This window comes from Mustela nigripes, chromosome 15 (assembly GCF_022355385.1).
Source record: "Mustela nigripes isolate SB6536 chromosome 15, MUSNIG.SB6536, whole genome shotgun sequence".
Classification (NCBI taxonomy): Eukaryota; Metazoa; Chordata; class Mammalia; order Carnivora; family Mustelidae; genus Mustela; species Mustela nigripes.
In genome coordinates this window covers 58520822-58540241 of record NC_081571.1, presented here as the reverse complement: position 1 = coordinate 58540241, position 19420 = coordinate 58520822, and the positions used below count along the sequence as shown (strand labels likewise).

The 19420-nt window shown below is 32.4% G+C and overlaps 1 pseudogene; it reads right to left on the bottom strand.

Annotated features, from left to right (window-relative positions):
* Nucleotides 1-3598: 3598 nt before the first annotated feature.
* LOC132002681 (small ribosomal subunit protein eS6-like) lies at nucleotides 3599-11045 on the bottom strand (annotated as a pseudogene).
* Between the last annotated feature and the right edge of the window lie 8375 nt (nucleotides 11046-19420).

Here is a 19420-nt window from a genome sequence, read left to right as displayed (position 1 = left end):
AATATCTTCTTACCTCCTCAGAGTCACAGGGCAATTTAGGCTGAAAGCAAATAATATTAATCCAGTCAGAGATTAATTTGAGTTTGGAGAACATCATTTATAAGACCTGATTCATTTCCAGTTGCCATTATTTCTAGTTCTTAGCCCTACAGATCTCAACTGAAAGCCTGGGGTGTAGCCTATGTTGGTGTGACAGGGACTTCAAGTTTTGTCTCTGCTATAGAGTGAAACTACAGAATACTGTGATTAGTTCACAAATTCCTATCCACCAGCTTTGATTTGCTTCAAGTTGAAAAGTGGCTCTGAATTTAATGCTTATCTCTTCATAATTCCATGCCCAAATCTGAGGGTTTTTATCTCTCAAATAACTTTGAGGATAGATAGATAGATAGATAGACAGACAGATAGATAGATATCTTTGACTTATGATGAGATTATGTCCCAATAAACACATTATAAATTGAAAGTATCATGAGTCAAACATGCATTTAATTCATCTATTCTACAAACATTATAACTTAGCCTAGCCTAACTTAAATGTGCTCTGAACAATTACATTAACCTGTAGCTGGGCAACATCATATAACCCAAAGCCTATTTTATAATATGGTGTTGAAAATATCGTGTAATTTATTGACTCCTATACTGTAAGTCAAAGCCAGCATGGCTATATGGGTACAAAATGATTGTAAGTGTGTGGGTTTTTACCCTCACATGGCTGACTGGGAGCTGTGGTTGCCTGCTGCTGCTTAGCATCATGAGAGAATATTTACCACATATTTCTATCCCAGGAAAAGAGCAAAATTCAAAATCCAAAGTACAGTCTCCACTGAATGTGCATCGCTTTTTAAGGATTGTAAATAAAAAAAATTCATAAGTCAACTATTATAAATCAGGCATCATATGTGTGTGTGTGTTATTAATATTTGATCCAGCACACGTCAGTTTTAATCAGAAGGAAGTTTGTCAAATATGAGGTAGTTCTCCATAGGTAGAAACAGAACTCACTACAGCCACTTTTGAATAAACACTGCAATTACTATAGCTAATTTAAACTTCTCAGATTTGCATCTTGAATTTCAACTAAATGATAGTGTTCATCTCTCAAGCTTACAAGATAAAATTATTTTGACACATAATGAACAGAATAAATGGTATTGGAGACTTTTTATTTCATACCACCAGCATTACAGAAACTTGGTTACAATTTGTCATCTACAATATCCTTTCAACAAATTAAGCACATCCTTCTTTCAGTTAGAAGTCATCTTTTTTTCATGAAAACACGTGGATAACAAATAATTCTAATTTAACAAATTATAAGCATATTATGCAATATCAGAATTCTGTAATAGTATTACTTTGACACATTTTTCATTAAAGGAAATATTTTTTATTTCCTATGAAAAGTATGATTAGGAAACATGCAAATATATTTTGTATCTTGGCTTCAAATGAAATAGAATTACAACACTGTTAAGGAGGAATTGAAATATGTTTATTTTCATCCCAGATGTATAGTTGAAAATTATAAGAAGAAAATATATATGTTTGTGTTTCAGAAGAGATACACTCTGGTACTTCCATAATTGTCAAGTTCTTCTTAAAGAACTCTAAGGGGAAATTATGATTCTCATTCATATTGCCGAGATTTTATCACAGATTTTGTTTACATCTGTTAATATGCAGCTAGTGGTATTTAGCATTGAAGTTGCAGATCAGGAATGTAGAATTTCAGGGCTGGATCATTACCTTCACTGTTTTCAGATTTTAAGATTTACCTTGTACTGGTAGATCAGTGTGACCTTACCTTAACAAGTTCCTGAACCCCCTTCCACAATAGATGTGTTTCCATTCTTTAAAATTATTTTTTAAAAACACAGTTACTGTTTATTAGCTACATATAATGTTCAGGACTTCTTTAAAGGCCTTCAAATCTGCTAACACACTTTCTCCTCAAAATAGCTCTAGAAAGTATTATTACCCTTTTTAGAGTTTTGTAGAGATTGAGCCACTGACAGTAAGGTTTGGGTCATATAGCTCATAAGTGATTAATCCATGATTCAAAATCAGACAGTCTGGCTTGAGGCCAGGGTCTTAACTAGGACATTTAAAAGCCTACTTAGATTATTTACTGAATTGTCTATTTAAACTATGTGTGAAATTGGCTATTTGCTTTGCTAGATGATGAACATCTCTGTTTTATGGTATACTAATTTAGATCCCTCAATGACAAGCAACAGAAGTGTACCCTATTAACAGAAGAAAATAGTGAATTTATTGAATGGGTATATAATACCTCAAATAATTTATGTGTGATTTGAAGAACACTATGTCAGAAATGGCAATAACTAGGGCATCAGTAGAATCTAATTAACAAGTATTAGTGGAGAATTTCTTTAGAGTATGCAGAGCTATCTATTTCCTGTTCTGTGTGGTTGTTCAACATTCAAATTTCAGTGAGAACTCACATGACTGAACTGTTTTGGGTTAAAAAGGAGCAGGAAGAAAGTTAATTGTACTAGCAAGATTGTGTCTGTGAGAAAAGTCTTATTTCCAAAGCAGTTTTGTGATGCTATTTCCAGAAAGATGAGTAATGGATACTGGGAAGGCAAAAGTACCTAGGATTCAATTCATAAAGCAAATGCTTCACCACAGAATATGAAGAACCATTTGATGATAGTTGTATGCTATACATAAGAAATTATCACCTAAAGTTATTCACTTGTTAGGCTAACCAGAGTGTGTTTCCCTTATTAGATAATTATTTCTTTTAATATACACAATTTAAAGTTGTATTTTTAATATTTTTATATATTTTATAATCAGTAAACTATAGTAATAAAAATGACAACCATTAAAAATGTCTTCATTTACTGTTTATTTAACATTTTCACGGTGCCTGGGTGGCTCAGTCAGTTAAGCTCCTGACTCTCGGTTTTGGCTCAGATAGCAATCTTGTGGTCATGGGACTGAGTCCTGTATTTGGCTCTGCGCTAAGCTCAGAGTTTGCTTTATATTCTCTCTCTCTCTGTCCTTCTTGCGCTCTCTCTTTTTTCCAAATAAATAAATTAAATATTTTTAAAAAACAAAATTAGCAATATTTTCATTAGTCATATTACTCATGTTAGACACTGAAGTGAGATAATTTCTAAAAAGACACAGAAGACATTGTATTCTATTAAGAGCTTTTTAAAATATTTTTAATAATTTGTAATGGTTTGCAGTATGAGATTCATGACTTGAAATTATAAAACAAAACAATTGATAGTTTGAGAAAAATTGATTTCCATGCAAGTGAAAAATTAATTGTTTACTAATTATTTTAAAATTATATCAATTCACTGTACTCAAAAATAATGAGATTATGGAAATTTGAAATTTATACAAAACTCCCATGAGTAGCACATATTACTGCAATTTCAATTATTTTATGCATTATAATTGTGTAATTTATCATTCTATACAGGAAATTTTTGAGTCTGAAAGTGAGTGCTATTAATATTTACTCTTGGGTCACAGATCCTTTAGTGGCCCTAAAGAAGGTAAGATTTTTATAAATCACAGGAAGAGATTTAAGATAGAGGACTGTGAAAGGCTAAATATCTGAAATTAAAGAGAACATTGGCATAGTCCAAGAATAGAGAACATTATCAAGGCTAAAAATAGTGATAGTAATAAAATTAGTGTTGGAGAATATAAAGAACCTAATGTAAGAAGCTAGTATGTGAATCTGGAAGACTTAGATAGTTCTTCTGTCTCATTATCCATTTAGGAACTGTCATCGTTGTTAATATTCTTCATTTCGTTCTGTGTGTATCAGTCTACTAAGTAAAATTTCATAACCCTTTTGCATTGGACAGCTATATGTTTTTGATGCATATGATTTATAGCAATTTAATATCTGTGTTTTCTATTAATGTTATATAATAGTCAGGAATCAGTGAGAAGCTAATTGGACCAAAATGTATCCTTGGTAGCAAGATTTTGAGACACCTTGATGAAAAAGTTTTAGTGTCTATACCTAAGTGTTAAGCAAAGATACTATTTACATATATGTTCTTTCCAGTACCTCTTCTCACAGCTTGCAATGGCTAAGGCTAGTTAGTTGTTAAGTCAGTATGAGAAAGGAAAACCCTGAAAGGTGTTTCATGAAAGGAGACAGTGTCAACTCGAATTCATTTAAAAAAAAATAATAATAAGTTCTCTTTAGAATTGAGTCCCTGAGATTAGTAAAGTTTCCTAGGAATCCAGTAGTCAGAGTAAAGGAGTAACAGGGGCTGCAGAGGAAAAGAAGCATGACTTAAAATAAAAATAATACTTTGGCATATATTTGAAAATTTAAATTTAAGATAAATCATAAAGAATCTTGTTCCACATTCAAAGAATTTTTTAAAATATCAGGAGACACCTGTCCATCTCTTGGAGCTTCAGTAGAATATTGACAGGATGAAAATCATACTTAAAAAATATTACTTTGGTAGCAGTATAATGGGCATATTGAATGGGGAAGCAGGGAGTTGAAGCCAGAATGAAGAATTAGAGGGTCATTCATAGATCGAATCATTTTAAACTGTTGTTTCTGAGTATGCAAAATGTTCAAATACTGGTACTTTCATATGATTAAACCTAATTGTATTTCTAGATGTAATGCAATAGGGTAATAAAGTGATGTTTTGGAGACAGTAGAATAATAGAGATAGATGTAAAAAAAAATTGTCAATTTCAGGAATCTTGTTTCAGTAAACTAACAACATGATTCTAACTGCTTTTTGGAGCTTCCTAGGTATAAATAGAACATCTTTGAAAATAGTTTTGTTTACTGAGTACTAAGATAAGCCCAATATACTCCTAGTATCTTATGTAGAGGAGTTCATGGAATTATTATAATAACCTTAAGAGATAGGTATTATTGTCATACTCATTCAATAAGTTAGGAAACAGATGCACTGAGAATATTTCCAACTTGTCCAAGGTAACACAGTTAGTAAGAATAAAATGCAGGACCAGCATTTGAATCCCAGGTGAATCTATAGTTCATACTTTGAATAGCTAAAATATACTGTTTGGATTAAATTTCCAAAACATCTTTTCCACATACAGCACTAATTGCATGTCTATTTACAAGTAAAAACAATAATTAAAAATAGGACTTATATTTAATAAAATTGAAAAGTAGATGAAATCTGATTTTTATTCCTAGAAATTATTCTCAGCAAATATTATTCAAGATCACTAAATCTTATTAAAGTCTGTACCATATTCTTTCTCATTTCATACTCTATCACTGTGATAAACACATAAATTAATTAAAGCTATATTTTTAATGATCGTAATGGCTTACCTTGTTTCTTTATGGTGAATATTTGCTTTATAACTTGGTTGTGCTGGCCTAAATCTAAAGAAGTAATCAATTTAGAAACTTGAGAAAACATATCCACATGTCACATTGGAACAAAATTCACAAATCTTACAATAAAGATGACTGATATGTCCTTGTAAATTCTGCCTCCTAATATTGAACTTTCTCGATTGTAAAACAAGTCTTTGTAAGTATATAATAATAAAATATGAGGGATAACAAAAGGAAAGAAAAAAATAGGGAAAAACATAAACAAAATTTTCAGTTATTATAGAATTTAGCCATTCTAATGTCTTATGAAACAAATTAATAAAAATCAGGTATAATATATATGTGAAACAAATTTATAGCTAGAAAATTCATAAACATTTTTTACTTGAAAACAAATTTCAAAAGTTAATCTTTAATCAGATATAGAAACAACAGGGTCTGTAAGAATATCAAGAAAAAAATTTCTCCTAGTAAAAACAGTATTACCACTTATTTTTGAATGATTAAATTCATGTTTCAAAAGCTCCAGTTTATATGGATAATGTAAACATTTGAGATACACACACACACACACACACACACACGAAATGACCTGCTAAACATCCTAACACCATGTTACTCTGTTCATTTTCTCTATGTCCTGTGTTCATCTGCCTCTTATTTTCTCTTTAGTTATAGAATTTTCTTCTGTTCATTTAATTTTGCATCCTTATACTGCTTCTTATGAATTTGTGCATTTTCTTAATTTAGCTTTTAGTTTTTTCCAATGTACCATGCCTCTGTAGCTTCCTTCAAATTATAGAAATTTGTCTCATAGTGGTTATATCTTTCATGTCCTTAGCTGAAGAAATAATATTTTGCAAGTCTCAGTGTTAGGGGGGAAAGAAAAGGAAATGAGATAATTTTTATTTACTTAGCTCCAAGCAATGATTAAATTAGATAAACTGAGAAGAAAGTCCCTGAAACTTTAATAATTAATATCTTTCTTTAAACTGTGGAATGTATAATGTAATCATATATCCTTAATAGAAAATTCAGTATTTCTTTACTGCTTTAGATTTTGTAAGACTGGGTGCTTGGGTGGGTCAGTTAGTTAAATTTCTGTCTTAGGTCTGCTCAGGTCATGGGACCCTGGGTCCTGGGATGGAGTCCAGCATGGGACTCCCTGCTGGGTGGGGAGCCTGCTTCTCCCTCTGCCTCTGCCTCTTCCCCCTGCTCATGTGCACTCTCTCTTTCTTTCTCACTTAACTCTCTCACTTGCTTTCAAATAAATAAATAAATAATCTTAAAAAAAAAAAAAAGAATTTGTAAGGCTTTCACATGCAATTTTTCCTAACAGAGAAATATGGACCACTCCTCTTCACCCAATGCTCCTTCCATTATTTTGCCTGTTACTTTCAAACAAGTGTCCATTGTCTAATGTATTGATTCTAATCTATTATATCCATTTACTTTTTTATTTTATTCATTTGGTCTCTCTCTACCCCAATCCTGCCAAATGATTTAAGATTTTTGAGAACAAGTATGTTGTTTTGTTTAATGGTATGTCTGCAACATCCAGAAAATTGAATGGCACATAGCTGGAAATTAAAAAATAATGGCTGAATACATATAAAATAAAATTATCCCAATCTTGATTTTATAAATGAAGAAAAAATTAAGGATATAGATTTCTTCTAATGATACAGAGCTATTAGTATAGCAATAGTATTTGAACTCATTTCTCCTGCTTTTAAATCCAAAATCCTTTCAATAAATATAATTGTCCATCTGTTGATTGTTTCACATTTAAAGGCTTAAGATATGTTTTTCAATGTGAAAGGAATGTCTAGTTAATGAAAACATTCAAAGGAAAAAGGGAAATGATTCTAAGGTGTATTTTCTGGGTAATTTTGTTTGTTTTACTTCTAGAGTAGATTCCATAGTAACTGAGAGCTCAAGAGTCATCTAAATAAATCATCCTAAATTAAAGTATATAGCATTTAAATACTGAAAAAGAGAAACCCTTGAAACTTTTTGAAGTGACAAGTGGAACATCATTTCCAGCAATAGGTTTCCTGTAAGTGCAAAGCCTTTCTGTTTTATAACTGCTAAATTGCAACAGAGGCTCTTATAATATAAAACTCAAATAGGAAAGTATTTGAGACAATGAACTGTAGTTTTAGTAGGAAACTTAGAGTGAATTGGATGTATTTTAAACACTTATAAACAATGAAAAGGGAGAATTATAGATGTAGTGCAATTTGCTGTGCAAAGTTTAAACAATATGACTAAATTATATGCAAAATGAGCATATTTTGAAAGGAAATAACAAATGCTGTTCTGAATGAGAGTACCCTGCTCATATTTTGGGAAAAATCTCTATAGTTTTTTAATAAAGTAGATCCTTTACCACCTTCTAAGTTAAACATTGCCATATTATTTTACTATAGATAGAAAAAATTTAAAAAGCAAAGCTAATATTCAACATCTTTTTTGAATATTTTCCATACTAATTTTAATTAAAATGTTTGTAATTACTACTATTGTGAACTATAGTTTAAAAATTACTTCTAAGTTTAGATCATACATTTTATATTATTATGAATCTATGAATAAATAGAAATGTATTTTAGTCAAAATTCCAAATCTTGGATAATAGAGAATATTAAAATATCATGATCAAATTTATTTTCTAAAGCCACATTTTCATATTTCTTGGAATAATATTATGATGATTTCAAGTGATAATTATATAGTTGCATTAAAAGAAATTTTTTTTTTGTTTTTAATTACCTTAAAAAGACTTTTACTATTCTCAAGTTTAGCTGGCTGAACAAAATAAGTTATTTTGTGGATTAATCAGTAGAAAATGTGAAGTTTTAAACCACCTCTTTCTTGTGTTGTTTTTCCTATAGTTATAAAACTTAGAAAGTTGAAACATATTTTGTTGGTGATAGATGTAGGAATGGAGGGAGCAAGGATATCATAAGAGGCAGAGATAATATTTTTGCCATTTGCAATTACATGCAAAGGGAAAAACAAATGTTATTTTTATAATTTTTGTCAAACCATGCCTGGTTCTTTTTGTTCAGATAAAACCTAAAATATCAGCCCTATGATTTTACTAGAGTGCATCTTCAGGACACAGCCACTTTTTTCTTCTATGTCATGTGTTTTAGGAAATAATAATAGCTAATATTTATTGAATGATTACTATGTCTAAGGTATTTTCTTAAGCTTTTCATATAGTTGAAAGAATTTAAACCACATAACAACCATATTCAATGGAAATGATTTATTTCCCCAAGTTTCTCATGAGGGTAATAAATACCCTTCTCTTGATCACACTGATTGCATGGCAGAATGAAGTTAAGAATAATGTCAGGAATTTCAAAACCAAATGGTTAATGAACACCTACCCCAAGATATCTTGAAGCATTAAGATGAATATTTCTATTGTCAATGCTCTTTTGTAACTGCTCTTTAATATTTTATATGAATATAAATTTATTTTAAAATGTGGATTTCTCTGAGAAGCTTCAAACATTTTTTTTAGTATTCTACTTTGATGCCAGCAATTTAATCATGATATCACATTTTGAAACATTATTATTATTTCTGGCACATTTAAAAATTATTTTCTATTTTATTCATTACTTTACTTACCAAATAACGCCGGACTACATTGTCCTTGTACAAATTTAAACATTGAAAATAAGATTAATGTCCCCCTTGAACAGGTTCCCAAGCTCAAATAAACAGTTTTACATTTTTTATTTCAATGTTTTTCTTTCTTCTGATTCTCAAATTTTTATAGGCTTTATGAAAATATATATTAGTATTTATTTGTTCATATGTATGTTTATATATGATGGTGTACTCTAAATGTGTCTAGAATTTAATAGTCCTATTTGTTGTTTTGCAACATTATAATAAATCATTTCTATCCCTTTTATTTTGGTATAGTTTTTCATTGCTATGTCGTATTCAGTCATATACAGTTTACTTTTTCAATCCCCAACTGCCTCTTTTCTTTTTTATTTCCTCTGCCACAAACAACACTGCACTGTTTTCTTATGCATCCATGCTTAAGCTTGGTGCACTCATGTAAGTTAAATGCTAAGAAGTGGCATTGCTTTCTTACAGGATTTTATATGATTGAGGATAAGCTATACCCACATATTACTGTGATAATTTTTATTCACATTATATATTAATAATAAATGTTTTCCAAACTTTTGAGTGTGATACTAATTACAGTTTGAAGGATATAAATTTTTCTTTGCTTTGTATATGTTTGCATTTTTTAATTAAATGACATGGGCTTTTTTTTTTTTTCCTGTCTAATTTTATTTATTTGTTGCCTTTAGAAAATCACATTTTTTACTGAATTCAGGTTCAGAGGTAGAAACTCTCAGAGAGGAAAGCCTCTGTCTCTCAGCATTCTGTCCCTGGTGTTTTTCTTTGGCTTCTATCATTCTTCTGGCCAAAAGTTTAGCATACTCTGCAGCTTCTTCCTTATTCTTCTTAGTACTCTGTTTTTGCAGAGCATCATACCATCATTTTCATTGGTGGACAAGTGGAGTAACAAGATGCTGAATCTTGGACTTTGTTTCTAGGTTTCTTACTTTTCTGTTTAGGGCTTCCTCACAACATACTGTCAGACATCATCTTCTTAAGAGAGACTGAAAAATTTGTGGATTCTGCTAGCTCTTTGGGACCCCAAGCTGTGAGGCACAATAGTATCGATGAGTCCAGGAATGTCCTTCTCCCCTTTTTTACAGTGACCAAGTTGAGAACACTGAGAATTAGCATCTCCATGGAAACCCTGAGAAGATATGTGCTTTCTTTCTCCAGTCCTTCATGGTCTGTAGCAGGCATGCCCCTTACTCAGCAGGAGGTGAACGTGGTCATGGATCAGGACACTCTGCTTCATGGGGAAGACTTGTTTTTTATTGCCACCAATGATTTGGACCACATAACCTTCCATTCTTCACCTACAGCCTTAGCAGCAACCTTCTGTGGCCATAGCTTCTAATTTTGTGTTCATAATCCACTTCAGTGAGTTTCTGGCAGCCAGTAGATGGAAAAGCTTTATCCTAAAGCCCCCCTGTTGCATCTGAGGTGCCATGAAAAAGAGACATGCATGGGCTTCTTTTTTAATATATTTTGAAGCCAATATGCATTTCTACAAACCACTCATTCATATATTTTGCTTAACTTCCTTTGAAGATTTTGTTTCCTTTTTTTGTTTTGCGGAAATATTTGATATATTCGGTATAGAGCTTTCATATATTTGTTGGACATACTTTCTTCTAGGTTTTCAGTTATATTTATTCTATTTGTATAATATCATTTGAAGTATAGAAGTATTATTTGATTTGTTGGTTTTCTTTGGTCAAATTGATGATTTTTTTATGTTTTTATGAGAGCAGAGATAAATAACATCTCTCATGTTTACAAATTCCTACTATTATTACTAGACCCCAGAACAAATAAAACACACAAAAAGTATTCTCATGAATAAAATAATGTATGCATTATCCTATCTTTTTATAGTTTACATTTTTTCAAACCTTTATTTTTTAATTAATTTGATTTTATTTTTGCAAACATTGTGAAATAAGATCATTTCCCCCAATTAGATATCTAGTCTTCTCATGTAATTTTATGAATAAAAAATCATTTCCCTACAGATTGATAATACCATTATACATAACTTCATTTGTCAAAGAAAAATTACACTGTACAAGTTAAACAGGCAAGGAATACTTAAAGAGGGAGGCTTATTTGGAAAAGGGGGTAAGGGAATAGGGAGAGAAATTGAATCCAACCTCCACTGAAACAAAAGGCAGAAGTTTTTAAGCACTCGGTTGAGCTAGTGGAAAAGAACTAGAGAAAGATTTGTCAATGTAATTAGGTCAATATGCTTGCTAATTGGTGCTTATTGAAAGAAGGCTCTTATCCTCCCACAGAGACTGAGCAATAGGAGCTGTAGCTTTCTTGATGAATACACTTCAGAAGGATACCTCCCAAGTTCTTGAGAAAGGCATTCTTTGGTTGTGAAGTTTGGAAGAAAAACAAAAGAGAAAAGAGAGAGAGAGATAGAAAAAACAACTGGGAAATGTTTATATCTCAAGGAGCAAAGAAAGTATTTACAATTTTAAGTTTTCTAACATAAACATTCTGAGAAAAAGTAGGTCAGGAGCCTAGAGTTGAGAAGAAATCTGTGTAGTCAAGTTGAAGAGAATGCTACAGTTATCCTGGTTACATTATATATTAAATCTCTTTCTGGACTTTATACTTTCACATTAATAAAAGTGTTCATTTTGGAACCACTTCTCATTTAATTGTAGTTGCTTGCTCATGTTTCACTATCCAGACATTAGAAATTTCTTTTTGTTGTCTTCTTTTTATCAAACTTCTCGATTTTTTTTTTCAATTTTCTTGTTGACACGAATTTAAATCCAACTTATCAGGTTCTGTGAAAGATTATCTTGAGCTACACATTGAGTGTAAAAGACACTGATACTTACCTATACAAATTCCATTCTTCTTTCAACCTTGCTAAAAACCCACCATTTTGTTCAGTGCAATAATATATTCAGCTAAAAAGAAAAGGCAAAACATTGGTCAGTGTCAGATAAATGGTAGCCAGTGATTAGTAAATGAAATTCCACTGAAAATATCTGGGATAATTTTCTTTCTTTTTTTTTTAAAGATTTTATTTATTTACTTGACAGACAGAGATCACAAATAGGCAGAGAGGCAGGCAGAGAGAGAGAGGAGGAAGCAGGCTCCCTGCTGAGCAGAGAGCCCAATGCGGGGCTCAATCCCATGACTCTTGAGATCATGAGCTGAGCTGAAGGCAGAGGCTTAACCAACTGAGCCACTCAGGTGCCCCTGGGATAATTTTCTTGATGTGGGTTCTCCTGCTTCCTCATCATTACTTCTTCTTCTTCTTTTTTTTCTTTCCTTTTTTTTTTTTTTTTTTTTTTTGCTAGGAAGGCAGGAGAGAGAAGTTGTTGGAATGAACATCAACAACCAGAATGGAACCATCCAATGATTCACACCAATACAACTATGCCATGTTCCCAGCTGATAACCTAAAAACTACTTACACTCTAATCAAAATCAAACCCTTCCATAATGGCCCTAGGTTCTAGCCACTTTCATCTGCATTAGGACATCCATGAAAAAAGCACTCTTTTCGCTACAACATTATAAGGTTAGTTTTTACTAAAAACTATATATATTTTCCCCCAGCTATAGTTGTAATTATTTGATTTCCTTTGAGCAAAACATACTTCAAAAGATAAAATAATTATGTAATATTTAAAAGCATCAATTAGGGCGCCTGGGTGGCTCAGTGGGTTAAGCCGCTGCCTTCGGCTCAGGTCATGATCTCAGGGTCTGGGATCGAGTCCCGCATCGGGCTCTCTGCTCAGCAGGGAGCCTACTACCCTCTCTCTCTCTCTCTCTCTCTGCCTGCCTCTCCGACTACCTTGATTTCTCTCTGTCAAATAAATAAATAAAAATCTTTAATAAAAAAAAAAATAAAAAAAATAAAAGCATCAATTATTTCCCCATTCCTGCCTAATTCAAATCAACCTTTCTAACTTTTCTAACTCAACCATTATACAAACACTGTGTAATATATAAAAATATCAATTAATACTACTAAAACCAAAAGTCAATTCTTTCTCTTTACTTTTTGCATAGTATCTCAGAAACATTTGACACAGTCCCTCAATCTGTCCTTTTCATTTCTTTTTCAGGTCATTATCCTCTTAATTTTCCTTTCAATTCAGTGGATACTTTTAAAAAAATACTTGTATTAGTTCTTCTTTTCTGTATAAACATATATTGCTAGACTGTTTCAGGGCTCCATTCTTAATCCTTCCTTCTTCTGCATGTATTCCCTTGGAGTTAAATTTCTGTACAGACTTTAAATGACATCTATATAATCATGACCTCCATCCATCCAAACTTTGCTTAATAGAATGTCAAAATGAACTCTTGACCTAACCTGCCATGACCCAGCATCCTATCTCAGTTGATGACAACTCTGTCCTTCAAAGTGATTATGAAACAATTTGGAGTTACTGATATTTCTAACCTACATTTACATAACCAACAACCAGTCCTCAAAAAGATTGTTTATTTTCAAAATATGCTTAAGCGAAGATTAATACAAGAGAAAGATAGAAGGAAACTGGGACAGATCTTTTCATGGAGCAGCTTTACTAATCCACATAGGCTTTGTCCAAAAATTTTGAATGAATAAAATAAACTCTGATTTTGTTATGCTACTGTGAACACATATATATCATATACCATCAAATTTAATCCTAAGTGATACAGAGAATTATTTTTTGTATAATATTCAGTACATTCTTCCATGAACTTCTTATATATCTCCCTGTGTCCTTTAGTAATATATTCATACTTTTCTTTATTATGTTCTAGTACAAATCTTATGAAATTATCCCTGCAAATTTTGTAGATGTTGTCATGATTGCTAAAACATATAGATTTTCTCCTATGATTTTTTGTTAGACTTTTTTAAAGTTATTAATAGTATACTAGTAATGTCCTAGTGATTGTTTTGCTTTGGCTTGGTCTTTCAGGGTAATACTGAGTGGAAGTCATGATAGTAGTATTTATATAAATTAACATCAAAAATATTAAGTCTGTTACAAATTATGATGCTTCCCTTATTAAGACTTCATCAAATTAAGGTTTTTTGACTAACTAGTTATATGTTTTATTTTCTTTAATTAATCCAGCCTACTTTGAATAAGCTTTCTGTATTTTAAGATAATCATAACTTATCTTCTTTAACTGTTGGTATGGTAAATGCACATTCCTACCATTCTCTGAGTGTCTTTTGTTCCCAGTAGGACCTCAAGCACTAAAGACTCATGGAGAATTTAGGTATGCTTATGTTATCTTGGGTTGATGTCTTCTTTTTTTACCCAACCATATTGTCATGTAAGCCTAATGTGTAAGCATTCTGGTCCTCTTCCTACTCATGTATTCTACTCTTCCCTTAAGAGTGGAACAGTGTAAGGAAACTTAAGAAATCTATGGTGGCTTGGACTAGAACTTAATCTCATCCCAATGCACTCTTTGGAAATACTATTTTCTATAAGCAAATGTCCTCATTGAAAACTAAAAATTTAGAAAATTAGGAACAGATTAAGAATTTTGTCCAAATTCCTTCTTGTTATAATATATTCATGTAATATCCATGTAATTATAGTCACATTTTGAAGACTGCTGATTCTAGACTAGTGCTAATGGTAGACTAAATTACAACATTAGATTGTTCTTGTTTTCTAGGCTACATTTATGGGATTAGCCTGCACAATATTCCATTATCTGCCTCATCCTTACTATGTCATTCTGGATCCATCATTCCAACATTTTCATGCTGGGTACCAAACATATGAGACCATCCTGTCTTATAAGTCTGAATATAAAAGTAACAGTGCATGTTTGAGTATATGTGTGTCTCATGACTAAAAGAAATGTTTTTGTTTTTACTACGAAATCCTAGTAGAATTTTAATGATTTTACTATTAATAAATTGGAAAATTAAGATTTTGTTCTCAATTTAATAAATTAGTCTTTAATATTTACATTAGGCAATATTTAAAAATCTTTACACTTTCTACTCAGCTATAATAAACATATGTATTTTTTACTTCAATGAGAAATTCAAGGATTTACTAATACAACCTTGTTGAGCTATTTTCTCATTGGTGCATGGTGCCTCTTACAAAGCCAGTGGTCTTTTTTTTTTTTTTAATTTTTAATTTTTATTAACATATAATGTATTATTAGCCCCAGGGGTACAGGTCTGTGAGTCTCCAGGTTTACACACTTCATAGCACTTACCTTTCCCAATGTTCATAATCCCAACACCCTCTCCCTATCCCATTCCCCCGGCAACCCTCAGTTTGTTTTGTGAGATTAAGAGTCTCTTATGGTTTATCTCCCTCCCGATTCCATCTGGTTTCATTTATTCTTTTCCTACCCCCCAAACCCCCCCACTTTGCCTCTCAACTTCCTCATATCAGGGAGACCATATGATAATTGTCTTTCTCTGATTGACTTATTTTGCTAAGCATAATACCCTATAGTTCCATCCATGTTGTCGAAAATGGCAAATTTCAATTTTGATGGCTGCATAGTATTCCAGTGTGTGTGTGTGTGTGTGTGTGTGTGTGTGTGTGTGTGTGACCTATTCTTTATCCATCCATCTGTTGATGGACATCTAGGTTCTTTTCCTAGTTTGGCTATTGTGGACATTGCTGCTATAAATATTCAAGTACACGCGCCCCTTTGGATCACTACATTTGTATCTTTAGGGTAAAAACCCAGTAGTGCAATTGGTGGGTCATAGGGTAAGGCTGTTTTCAGCTTTTTGAGGAACCTCCATGCTGTTTTCCAGAGTGGTTGCAGCAGCTTGCATTCCCACCAACAGTGTAGGAGGATCCTTTCCCCGCATGCTCGCCAGCATCTGTCATTTCCTGACTTGTTAATAGCAATTCTGACTGGTGTGAGGTGATACCTCATGGTGGTTTTGATTTGTTTTCCCTGATGCTGAGTGATATGGAGCACTTTTTCATGTGCTTGTTGGCTATGTGGATGTCTTCTTTGCAGAAATTTCTTTTCATGTCTCTGCCCATTTCTTGATTGGATTATTTGTTCTTTGGGTATTGAGTTTGATAAGCTCTTTATATATAGATTTAAGATACTAGCCCTTTATTGGTATGTCCTTTGCAAATATCTTCTCCCATTCTGTCAGTTGTCTTTTGGTTTTGTTAACTTTTTCCTTTGCTGTGCAAAAGATTTTGATCTTGATGAAGTCCCAATAGTTCATTTTTGCCCTTGCTTCCCTTACCTTTGGTGATGTTCCTAAAAAGAGGTTGCTGTGGCTCTTATAGCATCCTATATTGATGGGAAATAAGTCATTCTTGAAAGTCCTAATAATTTACTATTGTGAAAACTTAGTTGTGATAAAACCCTAGGTTTGATCCCAACTTTGGCATGAATTAATGCAGTTGTGATATCCTTGGGTCACATAAATCCACTGAGCCTGTTTTTTTGTTAAGATAAAAAGTGTTTTATGGTTTTTATTTCACTTGATTTTTGTGAGAATCAAATGATGCCAATACAAATGATTTTTTTTCCCTTACATGAAACTAAAATTCAGCTTGATTGGTATAAATATCCCTAATATGTCCTATTATTTCAGCTAGGAATTCAGGGATATGCAACACACACACACACACACACTTCTTTGAATTATGATTACTTTCAAACTTTGATAGCAGGGTCCATCCTAATTATAAGCATCAAACAGAGAGATTATTGGAAACTAGTAGATTCCAATATGATTCTCTTCAAAAAAGAACAATGACCCTTTTTCTTCTGTACTAATGTTGAAGATTCCCTGATATCTGTGTTCATATTTGGGGATGGGGTGAGAATAGAGTAGGGGAAGGCTCATCTTATACTCAAATCTGCTTAACACATACTATTTTATATTTGATCCCCAAATTATTTTACTTTTGTGTTTTTTATATTTACACTCAGTCTTTTATTAATGACTGTTTCTAGTTCTAAAATTGTTAACTCCAAAGAACGCTTCCACTATATGCATATCTACACAATGTGAACACAACCGTTATGCCACCATGGGAGAGGCCCTGGCATTGAACCTGGTCCTTCATCTCATAACCTCTCTCCACCTTAGTTAATTACTCCCAATAATTCATTGTTATTTTTCCTATACTCATCTTTGCAAGATTATCTCAAGTATCAGAGACATTTTAATAATTTAAAACTTAAAGAGAGAAATAATTCAAAATTATTCCTTTTAGGAGTCTGCTTTTATACGATGCAAGTCTATCAGCACCTCCCCTACAACTTTGATCTCTATCAACCAAATGGTGAAGGGATGGGGCAATATTTACAAGGCAAAAATGCCCCTGCTCCGTGTATTTTTGAAGAGAATTTAAATAAATTGTCAGCTACCTATTTATTTTTCTTCTCTGGAGTTATTTAGAACTTTTAAACAACAGAAATATGGAAGCCTTTGTTTATAACCTGCTTTTTTCCCCAAAAAGGCATATAAATAAATTAGAAAAAAAATCAGTAAGGATAAAAAATAGATTAGATGTATGGTGCATTGAAGAAAAATAAGAAAAACCAGAGGTAGTGTTAGTATGCAAATACAACAGTCATAAAACATTCTACACATTTGCTAAAATGAACCACAAATTTGATAGTAAAATTCTTGACTGCCAAAGCTAAGATCCACATAGAGATTTAGAATGTCCCTATGGGCTAACAACAAACAGTTCCTCAAGAGAAGTACCAGTCTCCTGATACTAAGACAGAAATAAATGTCTCCTGTGGGCCCCATAATGAAAGAATCTTAGAAGAGGTAGAGATATTAGTGTGCAGCTGGTCCAAGAGCCTATTCAGTTCCTGGACTCATTGTGCTCTGGCCATTCTAAAACATATCTCTATTTGAATGTGTTCATTGACAGAAAGCTCAGCACTAATAAGGTATTTCATTATTTAGCAGACAATTTCTAGTTTTTAAAAATGTATTTCTTTTGTTTAGCCTCCTCCTATGTATAATCCTTTCATCATAATTTTAATTCTCTGGAGCAAAGTAGAACAAGAGTACTCTATATTCTGGTTTTAAATAATTTAAGAATAGCTGCCACTGCTCCCTTACTCATGCATACATTCATTAAAAATATGTATTGTGTTTCTAAAATTTACTCTATGAAAAGTTTGGTGGATATAATTGTGAACATTGAAAAACACGGCTTTTATTTAACTAGGTATACAAAAGAAAAAGAAAATTTTTTTTTTACAAAATCTCTTCCTTGGGCTGACTATCACAGGTCTACCTTTTGAAGCACTCTTCGTCCCTCACTGCCATGCTCTGTGCCTTGGCAACTGACTTGATTGGAACATATAAATGCATCCCTTGCCTTAGGGATTCTGGATGGTGGGGGCTCATACAGTGGTGGACAATAAAAAGAGAGGATTGAGGTCAATTATTGATTCCTTCAGTCAACTCCCTGTGAGAACACCATCAGCTGGCTTCATCCATCAACCAAAGGTCATAACTTCTGCAAAGCAGCTTTGTTTCCAGTGTTTCATAACCTATCTGTTTGCCTAGAATCCCCCACTCTTCGTAGTTCAGTGGTACTCAACGTCCCTGGTGGTTTCCCTGTACTTTGAGCAGCTTTTAGAATTTAGAAAAAATTCTCCTAAAATTACTTATTTATTTTATTTGTTTTGTCCTAGGACAGGGACAAATTACAATACCAGCAATAATGCCTGGCATGTAGTGAAGACATATAGGAGGTGCTGAATAAAGAGTTTAGGGGGAAAAAAAAAACACAAAAAACCTGAAACCTGAAAGTACAGATTTCTAAGTCTTTCCCTCCCCCTTCCCTTCCCCCTTCTTTTCCTCCTTCTCCTTGTCTTCTTTTTCCTCCTCCCTTTGCTCTCTTTCTCTCTACACACACACATAACCACACACATATATGCATTACACTGAGAAACTTTGTGATGCTTAGAATGCCAATATTTGTGATTTATATATTAACAGGCAATTATTTATGTGCTTCTTCATTGAACAAATGTCCTTTTTATTTATATTAATACATTATAAAGAAAGCTTCAAAAGTTTAAAATTAAAGTAACAGAACTAGTTCATATAGTCATAAATATAATCATCTTTAAATCCTGGTTTCAATTTTTCTGGGAATACTTCAATTTGTCAAGGTTAGGCTTAAAGTGTGATGTCTAAATTCTGTAATATATATGTACTAAAAACACAGTAATGGTTCTTTCATTGTTTTCAGGTGGGTGCATTTTGTAATTAATTGTCTAAAATACTTATTTTTATTAACTTTCATAAAGATAGCCATACATGAAAATAGGAAAAGTTACTGATGAAGATTCTTCAGTTTTTCTCCCCAAATATTCAAGTTACATTTTAGTTGCCTAATCTTAACAGGTAAAGTGATTGTGATAAATAATCAG